Source organism: Toxotes jaculatrix, chromosome 22, assembly GCF_017976425.1.
Source record: "Toxotes jaculatrix isolate fToxJac2 chromosome 22, fToxJac2.pri, whole genome shotgun sequence".
Classification (NCBI taxonomy): domain Eukaryota; kingdom Metazoa; phylum Chordata; class Actinopteri; family Toxotidae; genus Toxotes; species Toxotes jaculatrix.
Window position 1 is genome coordinate 6699263 of NC_054415.1, and position 14600 is coordinate 6713862.

At 41.9% G+C, this 14600-nt stretch overlaps 1 protein-coding gene across 2 annotated transcripts in view; it reads left to right on the forward strand.

Moving 5' to 3' along the window:
- The first annotated feature begins 7371 nt into the window (after positions 1 to 7371).
- atp2b1a (ATPase plasma membrane Ca2+ transporting 1a) overlaps positions 7372 to 14600 on the forward strand; it is a 35046-nt gene continuing 27817 nt past the window's right edge. For both annotated transcript variants that reach the window (XM_041029839.1, XM_041029840.1), the window contains exon 1: positions 7372 to 7439. The gene's annotated coding sequence lies outside the window, so the exon portion shown is untranslated. The remainder of the gene's footprint in view (positions 7440 to 14600) is intronic.

A 14600-nucleotide genomic window follows, 5' to 3' on the forward strand; every position in this document is an offset into this window, starting at 1 on the left:
GTTTACATGTTGGTCATGCAGCTGATAACGCTCAAAGAGACACAGAAACACACTTGGTTGTAACGTTGAACATTTTTGTTACAGGACAGTTTACAGTAATTCCTCTTGGCAGCCACAGTAGTTGGTAATTTGTCATTTTAACCCCAAAAAAAAACAAACAACTTATGTCTGAGTAATTTTTTTTTCTCTCATACTGATAAAATTTCTGTCTCTGGTCTCTCAATCAGGAATGGAGAATCTGAAGTGGTAACTGGCCCTGTCCTGCCTCTCTGTCACAGTGAAGTGACTGAGTTTTCCCCAGGCATACCCAGGGTAATTGGAACAGTGGATTGAGGGGTAGACACACATACACACACACACACAAACCCACACAGGTCATTACATTTACCACTAAGCATCTCCATAAGCCCAAGCAGGCATATCTGACATATCCATCTGCTATGGTGGGATCATGCGGCATCTGCCTCTCTCTCTCTCTCTCTCTCTCTTTCTTTCTCTTTCTCTCTCTCTCTCTCTCTCTCTCTCTCTCTCTCACTCTCACTCTCTCTCTAAATCGGGGTGAGGGGTGTGCCAGTTGTAATGATGATGGGGACATGACATGTAATCACGGGGTTGGTCACAGCTTGGTAACTAAGCAGAGCTATGATTTTACCCACATTTACATCTCCTCTGGAGCAACATGTCATATTGGTCTGGTTTTGTGCAACAAAATGAAAAAGTTGAAATTCTTAAAATCCTTTAAGGCTTGTTGAAGATACAGTTGATTTATTCCTGTGTGTCTCACATCACATACTGCCTCTCTTTGAAAACCTTCCACCTCCCCCTCCCTCCGACACACATATAGTAGGAAGGTCAAGGCCACCACGTACTGCAGGGCAAGGTGTGGGTTTGTGTGTGTTGCATGCATCTTGAGTGCGTGCACACACATGTCCTGAGATCCTTTTGCACCAAGAAGCATCGGACCTAGTCTGTAACCCTGCCTCTTTTCCTTGTCGTGGCTTCTTTCCCTCCCAGGGGAAAAGCCCCCATGCGAAAGGGAAGAAATGAGGTGTAAAGGGCACCGAGTTCCCATTGGATCTACTCCTCTGTGCCCCATCTGTGCCCAGTCTATGCCACTCTGCTTTGGACACTGCAAAAGCTTTGCACCGGCTTGAGGAAGCAAGCACTTTTAATGTGCCCCTTCTCTTGCTCTCTGCACATTCTGTGGGTTCGGCAAAAATCTGATGTGACTCTGTAATTAAGTTGCCATTAATTGTTTTGCCTGGTCCCTGGTGGCACTAACAGACTTTGGGGGAAGAGAAAAGCAGATTTATAGGGCTCATGGGCTCCACGCCTAACTGAACAACTAAACACAGTGAAAACGATTCTTAATTACTGCCTGTTGCCACTAATTTACCCAAAGTCACCTCTGCCAGAAAGCTAACTAGCCCTCACTGTCTAGCTGCACTTAAGCACACAAACTTCCTTTCTTTTATTATTTGTCCTTTCTATCAATACATCATGTATAAACGTCTTAAACTGTTACCATTTCTTAACCTGTATACTTAATGTCTAGCAAACTTGTTTTTGAGACTGAAACACAGGCACCTAATGTTTGATTCTGCGATATTTTCATCCTGTATGTTTTGTTTTCCACTTTCATTCCTGTTGGATTCTAATGGCAAAATTTTCCATGAGCGTTGCACTGAGTCTAAATGTGGAATCTCAGGTGGTTTCTCTGCCTTGGAGGTAATTGAATCAAGACTATTTATATGCCCTACATTTTATGACATGTAAATGTTCACTGGCCTGAATGAAATACACTTTCCAGCTCCTCCGCTAGCCGAGCCAAATGTAAATACAGAAGATATCGACGGAAAACAGACCATGGAAAACATGTCCTGGAGGGCAGTGGCATTACTCCCACCAACCCCCGCCAACACCCTTCTGTGGCTATTCTACGTCTTCACACTCTCCACGCACAAGTTTACATGATGATGGCATACTATAACCATACACAGCCGCTTCCACTCACACACCCACATATAGGGCTGGGTGGGTCGCTGTCCTGACAGAGTCTGGCCTCAATGGGCACTTGAGGTGAATTATTGTTTGCAAGTGGAAACTTGGCCAGATAATCTCAGTGCTGCTGGCTCAGGGCTGAGTAAGACCACTGTCTCCTTCCCCTGCGCGTGCACGCCCACACACACGCAGACACACACACACACAGGCTCCTTACGCACACACAGCTTTTGTTTTACCATCTCTATTTCCAGTTCACACTTATTTGCTGACTCTGCCTTTTACAGAAACTCCTTGTCTGTATGTGCTTTTGCTCCCATCTTACTCTTCCTTTTCTACAACCTCTGTTTCTCGGCTCTCTATTTCTCTTCACTTTCTCTTTTCCCAACAACTCTGGCCTTCATCCTGCAGGCCACTCACCTCTCTGTGGCTGCCCTCGCCAGTGCCTGCAGTAAATTCCAGGGGTAGTTGGAAACACAAACATGCACAAGCCTGGAGTGAGCAGCTCAGTGGTGATAGACCCCTCCTTTACTACCCACCACCTCTCTCTCAGCTTTCCTCCACAAAAGGGGTCTTTGTGTGTGTGACCGCTTCACAAGTTCTCTCTTCAGATCCTCTCTTAGATGTTTACCTGCATCATAGGTGTAATTCATGTGTCTGTGTCTCCAGTTCTGTTGCCAGTCAGCAGAGTGTGAATGTTAATCATGTAATTGGGGACTCCCCCAGCAGACATAAACCAGTGTTTGGACTCTTGTGGATTTCAGGAAAAATGTGATTACAGTAATTATGGCAGGCTAATGACGCGTTAGGTGACGAAGGTTTGTTATTACAATGTGCAGGACTCATCCCTAATATAAACTTTGTCTGATTGATATAGCTACTGTCCTGCTTGAATAATAGGTTTAAACAGTCTAATGTTAATGAAACCCTCTAACGCTAAGTCCAACAAGATGACATATTCTCTAAACTGAGAAATATAAAACCAAAACAAAAAAAAACTGGCTAACATCTGGACTTTTGATTAATTTGCAATTGGAAAATTCTCACACATCATCAGATCTGATCAGCAGTCTTTCTGTAAAGTATGCAACACAATTTTTCCTCTTCCTCTTCAAAAGAAGGAAGCCCCCCCCCACAACCGACTAACTCTTTGCCAATGTGCTGAGCCAGTGGAAAATCCAACGTCTGTTCAAGAAACAAAGTGGTGTAGAAAGATTGGTTGACCAAAGGAAGCAATATTCATACAGCATGTCCTCAGTGATAGGGACCTGCTTTTGTGAGTCGTGTCTAATGAGACATCTTCATGATCGCATTTTCCACTTGCCTCGGCCGAAGAGGCACATGATCTCCAAGCGCACCATAGGCATTTCCAGTACAGTCATATGTTTATTTAAAAAATGTTTAGGAAATAACTGCTAATCTCTCTGTGGCTTGTGATTTATTTTTTTCCATTCCCTTTGGCTTTTCCATTCTGCATTGTTACTTGTGCAAGTGTCTTAATCAGTTCACAGCAGCATGCTATCTAAAAATGTGATAAGATGCCGAGTCCGCAACTAAGTTCCTCTCTGTTAGAACTGCAGACACACTCACGAGGTGCCAGTTGCTAGACACTCTTCGACTGAACCTGCAATTATTTGTCAAGCTATCTTGTCTCATGGTGTGTAGAGCTCTACCCCAGTAATTAAAGTTCTATGTTGGGATGAGCACACACACACAACCACAGCTTTCTTGTTTATTCTCAAATGTGACAACACTTTTGCCCAACTTTTTTTTTCTTGTTTTCTGCAGTGTCTTCCTCGATGAAACCATGTGTTCTCTTTCAACCTCAATTAATAAAGCGGTTCTGTTTGAGTGTGTTTTTAATAAATGCAAAAGTCACCCTGAAGGCAGCATCCCGTTTTTGGGGAGTTTTGGCATGCCTCATCATTAATGCTTACTCAGACAGCATAAACAGCACATTAGCATGCACAAAGGCTAACGACACTTGACATTTACTGTAGTTCACAAGATGCTCCGGAGCATATGGCAAATTTCCTCCGAGAAACTGAGTCAACAGCAAGACTGAGACAACAGCTGTGGGGAAAATGATTGGTCTCCCCACTTTAAAAAACTCTCAACAAAACTACTGACATTGCTTTCTAAACGTTTGAGTATTTGCAAAGATGTAATTTCCTTTCGAGTTCTGCAACAGGATTACTTTAAGTTTTTCGGCAGCGCTTAATTTCAGAGATTACTGCTCTGCTCTCTGTCGCAGAGGCATGCAGTCTTTTTATTTCTAGGAGTCAATAGTTCACTGTCTCCATTAATGATACAAAAGTCCAAACAGATTCCAGATTGTTGTGTATACAGCTAAAAGGCCCTTCATGTGGGGTTTCTTCATCTTGCTCACTTCTGCGGTCCCAAAGTGTTTAAATGGATTGAAGCGGAGATTAAGTGGTTTCAACTGAGCAAACAAGCATTGATGACACAAGGTGAAATTCCAAGTTATTGTCATATTTAGATAAAAGAATAGAAATAACTAACATCAGCCACAAATGTCATGGAAAGTTGATGAGTTTTGTAAGAAAAAATGTATTCTTACTTAATATATCTACATTTTTATGAACTCCTGTAACGACTCATAGTGAAATAATGTGTTTCTGAATCTTTTTGTGCATTTCTTATCATAATTGTGTGATTTACAATTTTAAAAAGTAATATTTTACATTTAGTACATAAATCTGATCTAATCTAATCTACAGTCCGCACTGGGTTTATTAAATTGACCTAGGTTCTTTAAATCCATGACCTTGTTTAGTTGCTTTCTAGTTTCTGAGGAGAAAGTTTTAGACTGTGTTAGCATTCCTACCATTAGATTCCTGTGTGTTCCCTGGCTTTTGCCGTGTCTGAGCAAGTGAGAGATAAAGAGGGAAGGACGATACAAAGACTGATGGACAGATAAAGACAGACAGAGAGAGCAAGAGAAAAGGATGGCATCAGTGTCATGTTAGAGGGGCATCTGCTCAGAGTTGGCCAAACACAGGCTGCCAATCAGGAAGCCAACAAAACCACTGACAATGAACTAGCACAAAAATAGGTCTCATCTCTTCTTCAGCACTACAGGGTTTTAAGGTCTGCAGAGCAATGCCTGTTTGCCAGTGCTGGCTCTGCTGAGGTCTGTGTTACCACTGGATGTAGAAGAAAAACATCAACATCGAAGCGCTGCCGTGCAACAGCTCTGGTTTGAAGTCTGAAAGCAGGAGATTGACAGCCGAAAATGTGCGAAGGGTGTGGGGGAGTGCATGCGACACCCAGACATAACTGACTGCATCATGTCATTTGCAAACACTGGTCAAATTTTTATCCATGTTCCTTCTCAAAATGTTACAAAGGACAACTCAACCACAACAAAAGGCAAACATAGTACAGAATCCAGGATTAAATATCTGATATATTATACTATCTATCCTATTGTACTATTTTAAGGTACTATTGTGCAAGACTGACCAGATGCTTATGAGTGGGGGAACAGATGCAAAAAACAGTCACCGGTATAATACATTTTATGGTTATCTGTGTATAGCATAAATCTTTTTGTTTATCTATGCATCTTGACTGAATGTTCCTCTTTCTACTTGTGACTGAACCACCTCAGTTAAATCACATAGACTTGGGACCAAGTGATTGCACAAGCCCACTTACATAAATCAAGTTTTTCTTGCTTCTTCTTTTCCTCTTTCTTTCCAAATCTCTTTTCTCCCTTTGACGTTGATCTGACTCAGAAGTTCTGAAACAGCATTTTCCAACTTTTAAATTGCACACTGGCATAAACATGTTGAACTTTTCCCTTGTTTACAAATCCGAAGAGGTAAATGCTTGTGTGCACTTCGGGCTGTTGTGTTAATGATAAATCCCATTATGTGAAGACAGTAAGTATATTACACTGGGGTTTGACCTCAAACGGGTTTATTTTCAGTTTATCATCTACCACCACTTTTTTTTTTTCCAACCTGATGCCACATAGATAAAGCCACTGGTCAAAAGACCAAAGACGTGGTTTGCATAAGAGGTCTGACCTGTTAATTACCTTGACAAAAAAAAAAAAAAAAAAAAATGCTGTACTTGCCCTTGTGCACATATTGAACATTCTATATCATGCACTTTGTATTTCTAATTCACTGACTCCTCATAGGTCTGTTCAAACCATAAAGTTGAGATATATGTGCTCCTGTGCATTATATCGCACATGCACTTCCCTGACAAGCATTGATCATACGGGATTTTAAGCTGCACCATAATTGCGAAGCTCATTCTGTGACAAATATTATGTTTATTTCCAACGTGGTTCTCACTTTCTATAGCAAGTAGAAGTCTAGGGGAATTTCACTGACAGTTGGCCCCAGGAAGAGGGGGGGGCTGGCTGTCGAGTGTGCGGCTCCTTCTCAACGGGACTAAAGAATCGCAAAGAATACAGGCATTGAGTCCGGAGAAGAAGAAGAAGAAAAAAAGGCGCTACGTCATGGAAAGAATGACGTCAGGTATTATTAGGCGCCGAGGGAAGAGCCTTGTGTAGCCTAGGTGGAGTTCAGACAGTCACACAGCAGAAGCGATGCGGCAGTGAGGTTTCGGCGCGTACTTTTTGCAGGCTGCATCATATGATGGGGAGGGAGGAAGGGAGCAAGGGGGGGCGGGGGTGGGGGTGGAGGGTGCAGTTGAATAATCCTGTTATTATAAAGCAACACGGGAGCAAAGAGGGAGTACGAGGGGATCATGACGTAACCGTTTCCATAGGCGACTGATATGCTGGCTAAGCCAATGGGAATCCACACCAGCGGTCCATACCCATCCTCCTTTTGACGAGCATCACATGTCCCCGGCGGTGTAGTGACAGAATGGAACTGAGCGAGGCGAGATGGTTCACGTCAGCGCACTTCCGTCTTCGCCAAAATCTACGTTAGGGAAACCGAGCCGCTTTATCTTTGGCTGGTTGCGTCCCACGTGGTGTTCAATATCTCTTCACTCAGATTCTAACACTTACAGTTTTAGAAAACTGATGATAAAGTTATGAGACGCACACATTCCATTGTGTTTGAAAAAAGCAGGTGCTCTATGATGAAGCGATCCTTTAGATGTGTCTACCGTGTTCATCAGTATTATGCGGATAAGTTAACTATTGAGTACAGTATTTGTGGCGACATCATGCCAGTGAACCGTTATTGCAACGATTTAAACAGCTGTACGCATGTGTCAAATGGTTTCCGGTCAAGTGGACATGTGTTTCCATTGGCTCCAAAGGGATGGGAATTATCTTGACGCTTGAAGCTGGAGACTTTGGTTGTGGTGGTGACAGCGCAGTGGGCGGGATTTTACCTCAGATCAGGGGAGAGAGTCCAGTCTTTGGTGAGACTGAGGGGGAGTTAAAGAGAGAAAGAGACCTGGGGTGCTCTTCAGAGAACGGAGTAAGTATTTCTTTTTGTTCTGTTTTCCCGTGCTCGCGTAACAAAAACGCCGCGAGATAGGGGCTGTTTCCCAGTGGTTTAGACGTTGCATAGAAAACCCGGACCGGTTAAGTATTCATTTTTGTATGCAGTGATCAACGAGGGCCAGCCACTGGTGGGTAGCTGCCTTGGGTAGTTAGCTTTATACCAAGCTAACATCGTTAGCTAACGTTATATCTTGGATAGATACTGACATTGGGCGTCTCGTTTTCCAACCCAGGTAGCTATTCAACCAGGATGCTGCCAGATTTTCTTTGCCTGGACTTAGTTTACTTAGACTTATGCCTTGCTCCGGGCTAAGTTTTTCGACTTGTCAAGCTGTTGGAAGTGCCTTTTGTATATTTCCCTTCTTTACAATCAGTGTAAGCTAACGCTTGTGAGCTAGTTGGCTAACACCATAGGCTTAGCTTGGATCGTTGTTTTTTAACGTTGAACCTCCACATGCTACAGTCTCTCTTGGGCAGCAGATTGACGTTTAGATGTTGAAGCTCATCGTTACGAGAAAGTTTCCCGCATTTCATTCTGACGTTCAAACCCCAGAGTTACACCGGAGTGCCGTTTACGACTTGTCATTCAGCCCGTTTAACGTTATGTGGATCACCCTTTTATAGGCAGAAAGATAAGGACAGTAAGCTAACATTAGTGGGGCAATATCAACCGGCCTGGAGCGGTGCTCTGCCGAGTGTAGGAGTCCACGCACTGCGGTGCCTCAACACGGACAACTCGGGGAGCTCAGAGGGGCACTCGTGTGGGCACATTAAAGTCATTTCGTCGTTTGTCTGTCACTACAGAGGAGACACCATTTAATGCCATTTAACTCGAGTATCAGTAACGCCGTTTATCGTCCGACGTCTCCCCACGCTGTCAAAGTTAAGACATCCAGCCGGGCAATATCATTTGCCGGCGTTGTGTCGAATTCTGTTACCCCGTCGATTTGTGTAACCCTGCACTTTATCCTGCTCCCAGACTTAAGCTGTAACATCAGCCTGTCGATGCTTAACCCCAACCGCCGACGGTACCTCCATAGGAAACACTATTGTGCACCCTGTCTGTCTTATAACCTAAATGTCATAGTAGGAACCTGCTACTTTCCATCAGTGCAGTGGAAGCCATTCAACATCGCAATTAAAATAAAAATAAAAAATATAAAAGTAATGTGCACTACCTGACTACCACGGCAACTGAAATTCAGTTTCGCGAAACCTTGAACGTAGCACGGCGCTTTAAATTACCTCACCAGTTACCTTATAGCGGTGTTGTATCTCGTATTTCCAGCTTCTGCGAGTTGATTATGTAAATTAACGTCACACGTTTGGTCTTGATGTAATATAGTTTCGTTACCATTACCTGCAAGTTTCCAGGGCTGATGTGGAGAGCAGCCCCTGAGCACCTTTTGGTGTCCAGTTGAAGGGATCACTCCTTATCCAATTAAATAGCACCGGGCTTGCTGCAGCGCCAGCACAGTCTTCCTGTGTTTGTATATAATGACTTGTGATCCTTCAGTGGATTGTAAGTAGCATTGTGGTTTTATTATAAATATTTGAGTACAAAATTCTGCTTGAGCTCAATGTGAATAGGCTGTGATTCAGTGATACAAGGCTTGCCAGTTATGGTAGTATGGTATGGTCATCAGTGTAGACATATTGCATAATATAATGACAGCTAAGCAATTTTATAGCCAGGCATTATAGTCAGAATAGTGTTGCAGTGTGCTCCACATGTAAAGAGTTGTTGGAATTTAGTTTTCCATAGTAACATTTCTAGATTTTCCTACATAAGACTTTTTTTTCTAGGTTTATTGATGAGTGATATGTCATTATAGCTGCTCAGCTCAGCATACAGAGGATTCAGAGTTTGTTTAATGATTCACTTAAACCATCAGTAACACAATCTGTCGCTGTGTCTGAGCCCTTTGAACTCAGACTGTTGCTGTCACTCAAGAATGACAAAAATATCCTTTCTTATTCCTTGCTGTACCATGCTTTTTCATAATGGCTGGCAACTGACAGTCCTCCTCACCCTGACTAAAGGATATGAGTCAGTAGTTGTTACACTTGTTTTGTAAATTGTTTCGGAAAGTGGTTATATCTCAGAGGCAAGATCACTTGACCTCCTTGGGTGTGTGGCTCTGCTGGATAGTGTTTTCCCTACGTGCATTTTGTAGAACAACAGCCTCTCAAGACTACAGCTCTAGGTTTTCCTCTTTTGTGCAGTGCATATTAGGGTCATTAGGCATGCTGGTGATTAAGCGATTTCTCCTAATCTAACATCATAGCTTGCTGTTAAAATAAGTGCTGTTGGTGGTCACGGAGCGATAGTCTGTGAAGTAATGCAGTATACTGAGTGCACTTTCTTCCAGGCAGTTATCGCCTGTCAAGTCTGTCCCTAGCTCACCACGGATGAGCCCCCCTCACAGCTGCTTGATATGTCCACTCATTTCATTGTCATGCTCTGCACTTGAGCCAATTACAAGCATAGCCTAAAAAAATAATAAATATTGTTAAGCTCAACAATTGCTAATGTTTATCCTTTATTTCAGTCTGTATGTCTCAGTCAGATGCCTAGTATAAACCATTATATTAGAGAGCAAACCACTGTAGGTCGTTAATCTAAGGTGACTTTGAGCCTCATGTAAACTGGCATGGAAAGCTAAATATAGTCTGGTTTTGTACCATTAAGAACAGTGTATTTATGTTACTATTTACTTATGATGGAGTTTTGCTTATCTTTCCTTTTCTTTGTGGATTGTAAGGCCAAGGTTATTCCAAGCAGAGGTTTTAGGTTACATGGAGTTTGACTCAATCATTCATATGCGGCCTAGCAAGCAGTAGGAACAAAAAACACCAGTATGACTAAAATTAATGTGCTGTTTTAAAACACTGGGTTAATGTTATAGTTGCAGGGAGACCCAGGGGTTTATAATTTGAAGAATTGGCAAAACTAATATGATAAACTATGATTCTGCGCACCTAAACAATTCTAAGGCACACACTGCAAAATATCATGAATTAGTCATCATGACAGCTAGAAGGTTTAACTATGCTACAGGTCTACCAGGCATTTCTGTAAGTGTGGGCATTTCTGAAAAGGAAGATTTGGCTTTCTTATTAGTCAGTGTGCATCTCTATAGAATTAAAAATGACAATTTCTCATTAACCTTTGTAACATCATCGTGATTAAAATATAACCAAACTGCTAGACTCCAATGCTGTTTCAGTAAAGAATTGCGTGTTGTGGTGGACCTTATCATTTGTGGCATGAGGCTCACAGCCTTATCCTGCTATAGTTATCTCCACACAAACAAGCTTGTAGAAGCTTTCTGAAAAATTTGAAACGTTGCTTCATCAGGCCCATAACGACCATGTCATACGGCTTTACCCAAATAAGAAAACAATTACCAGGATTCTTCAAATGTATTTGCTGGAAGTCCCTCTTATGAGTTATTTTATAAGTCATCAGAGGGACTAATGTTAGGTTATTTTGTAATTATCATCAATGTTAAGATCCTGGTGACTTTGCTTGAGTGACACTAAGTAAAATTTAATTTCTTCCTATCAGACTTTGAAAACATAGATGTCCAATGTCTTGTCTTCACAACACATTTTTGACCATCTATAGACATATCCACCAGATGTTTGTGTTGTGCTGTCTAGTTACGCTGCCATTACAGCAGGCCTAGTCACACTGAATGTAGTTTCACGGACAGTGAAAGCAAGGATGGTTGGCTTAAACCATCCTGGATAAAGGTAGCCTAGGTGAATGTAAATCAGTCATAAAACACTAGTCGGAAATTTATTATGAAATACAGTAGCCTTTAAAATAAAAAAGTTAACTACCAGCTTTGGCCGACTTTTAGAGGATGGATGTGAAAGTGCAGTATATCAACCATGCATTAGCTTTCAGACTTCATTTACTTCCACCTACTTCCCTGAATTAGTCTATAACAGCACTGTATACATATATGTTTGTCTATCACTAACTGCATTCTCTACCACAGGCCGTTGTAAAACGATTTTAATGCTCAACGCAAGTGCATCCTGAAATTGAAATGGTAAGGACAGCAAGGTCAGACTCTGGCAGCAAATGGCAGGGGCGGCAGGACCTCAGGCCACTGAGCCGCTATGTAGAATCACACATAACAAAGAACACAGAGAGCTTCTCATCTTCAAAGTGGCTCAATGAAAGAAAGATGCTTCATTTTGGAATATTTTCCATCCTATGGACATGAAGGACTCCGTAATGGCTAAATAAAACCATCCCCCCTGGTTTTCTCACATCCTAATGAAAACTATAATCATTTCACAGTCACTAGTTAGACATGCAGTTCTGTTAATGATACAGAAAAAGGGTGCAGCAGAGTAGGATTTTGGTGGTAGAATATGATTCTTTTAAAAATCAAAGTCCTTTTCACAGTCTAATGATGACTACACAGTGAATACTTAGGCTGGGACAAACCTGGTTCCTTTTTGGTAGTTAAAATGTTTCATAGTACATTTTGTCCTCAAAGAAAATGTCTTTTTTTCTATTATAATTCATTTTTCCTTAACAAGAGTATAGTTTTTCAGGACTCAGTATTGCTTGGAAATGCTTGTTGAGCAAATGAGAAGTAAATGATTACACCATGTGACCTCTTGCCAATTACACAGACATCTTCACAATGATTAGAAGCTGTAAGGATATGAAGAAACACTGCAAACTGTAAACTTTGTGTGACACGACACTTGGTGCATTGATGAGGTTTTGAAGAGGCAAGGTAATTCCTCTTGGCTTCTAAATAGTGAGTGCTAGTATGCACTTTACCCACTTTGATCTTGTGACTTATCTTTGCTGTTTGCATTGATTGAATCCATGGATACTCCTTAAGTTGTTGGAAAAAAAAACGTCACGTCATTTGTTTACATAAAGGTTTAACAACATAAGTCCATTGATTTATTTAGTACCATACAGCTGCAGCGTTGCATGAAAAAAAAAGTGTATTTGAAGTAAACATCTCGTTGTTGATTAATTGCAACCCCTTAAATCCAGGTGAAAAGATTAGGTTTTATTTTCATTTTAGAGACCATCACATATCCCTCCATACGTGAAGTAAGAAGAGCCGAAGACGAGAAGTGTGTTGACGGTGACACCTCTGACTGTGCGTTCTTATGAATTGGCAGCCTGACAGCATTTGAGTTTCCAGTCTGGGGGGTGAAGAAGCGCTGTGAGCTACAAGCCCTGCAGCACAAGGAGGGCTGGGTGTCTCTGCTTTGTACCCTCCACATTTACATGGCCTGACCCAGTTCAGCAATGGCTAGCAGTGGGGGGAGGGGCAGTCTGGGGGAAGCTAAAAATACCACCCCTCGCATTAGGCAGCTCCATTGCAGAGGGATCCCTAGAATTGCTATCCTCGACTTGCATCGAGTTGTTGGCACGTAGAGGTGTACAAACTGCCAGAGGGTTTCCTTAGCGTGGAAACAAAGACATGAGTGTATTTCTGAGATGGCCACCACTGTTGTCCCATCTACTTCTTTCCACTTGCCACAGCCCTTCTGGGTGGGGGATTTAGTGTGCATCTAATGTGTGATCGCAGCCTTAAATAGCTTGGGTTAAGCAGAGACTTATGACTTACAAGTCTCTGGTCCTTGGGTGAAACCGGCACATATTCATGCTGAGCTATGGTTTTGCTGCGGTTGTCTACAAAGGGTTAACCTTAGCCTCTGTCATTCAACCATACCATGCCAGCTGTTGGCGTGGAGATCCAATCACAATGATTTTCCACTGTTGTGACATGTGACCTGCTCCGCAACCCGAAACTGTCGCAGCACAGCAAATGTTGGCACTTCCTTCAGCTTGGCATTGTTGCTGCTCGTGGGGTTAGGGAGTGTGAATGTAGGAAAGGGCCCATAGAATAAGACGTGAACACAAGGAAATGGAGAAGGCGGAGAATTATGTGCGCTGCTCATGTGGTACCCAAGACTAGTGAAATTTTTTACCATTTTGGATAAGTCCTTTACTGTCATGGTTTTGCAAGGTGCAATTTGAAATTCACTAGTTGGAGTCTGTGGTCTGTGGTTTTATTTGAAATTGACAATTAATTAACCTTACAGAGAGATGGCAGCATGTCGTGTTTTTAAATATGAAATGGACTGGAGAATGTGCACATCATGGCTGATTAGTGTCTGCATTTTCATACAATGATTTTTAAGTACAGTTTTATCAAACGACTCCAAAACTGGGATGTAACCACGATGAAATCACGCAGAATTGACTGAAAGAGATTAAGAAACAGCTCACCTGATTTAAAAGCTTGAAGGTTTTGAATTATTTTAATTAATATTACTTTAACATGAATCATAAAGTTTGTTGTTGTCACATTGCCGATCAGCACTGATGATTAATGTTTAACTCAAAACATTGCTCAGCCATATTATACATCAGAAAGTGTAATACTTATGGCTCCCTATTCAAAGAGGTAGCGTGCTTGTTAGTCACTGGGTGTTACCATGACTGAAGAAACTCCAGTCTGACGTTAAATGTCTCATTTCTCACGTCTAAAGTTTGACACAGGTGTAACTGACCTAGGGGTCCATGGGTCTAACTTGGGCTATCGAGAGATGAAGCTTAAGCAGACATTTTTGAAAAGTTAGCGTAGTGTTCAGTGGTATGAATCATAATAATTGATGTCATATGATGTTATTTGGCAAGACAACATCGCGGATGTTGCCTTTCTTAATGGATATGTCAGCATGCATTGTAGACCTTAAATCTGTCTGTGAACATTCTCAGTCATCTAGACTCTGAATCCGTGGTCAGTACACGAGGTGCAGAGAGGTGTATTTCCTCCTCAAAATAGGGATTTCTGCAAGCTCTCCCACCTCAGTAATACACCCGGCCCTGCAATTATGCTGTGTAATAAATAATAAATTCTGTCCCGTTTTCCATGGCAGATGGCTCCAAATAGAATCTCAACATGTGACAGAATAGTTTCCAAGAATCTCAATGGAATAAGCTGCAAGCATTCATTTGTGCAGTGAGCAATAATAAACTCTACATTTTCTCTCCTTCGGCATCTGTGTCCCAGTTTCAAGTTCTGACATATTTTTGAGTTTTGGATGTTAGTTTGGATTTGCATGTTTGAAGTCC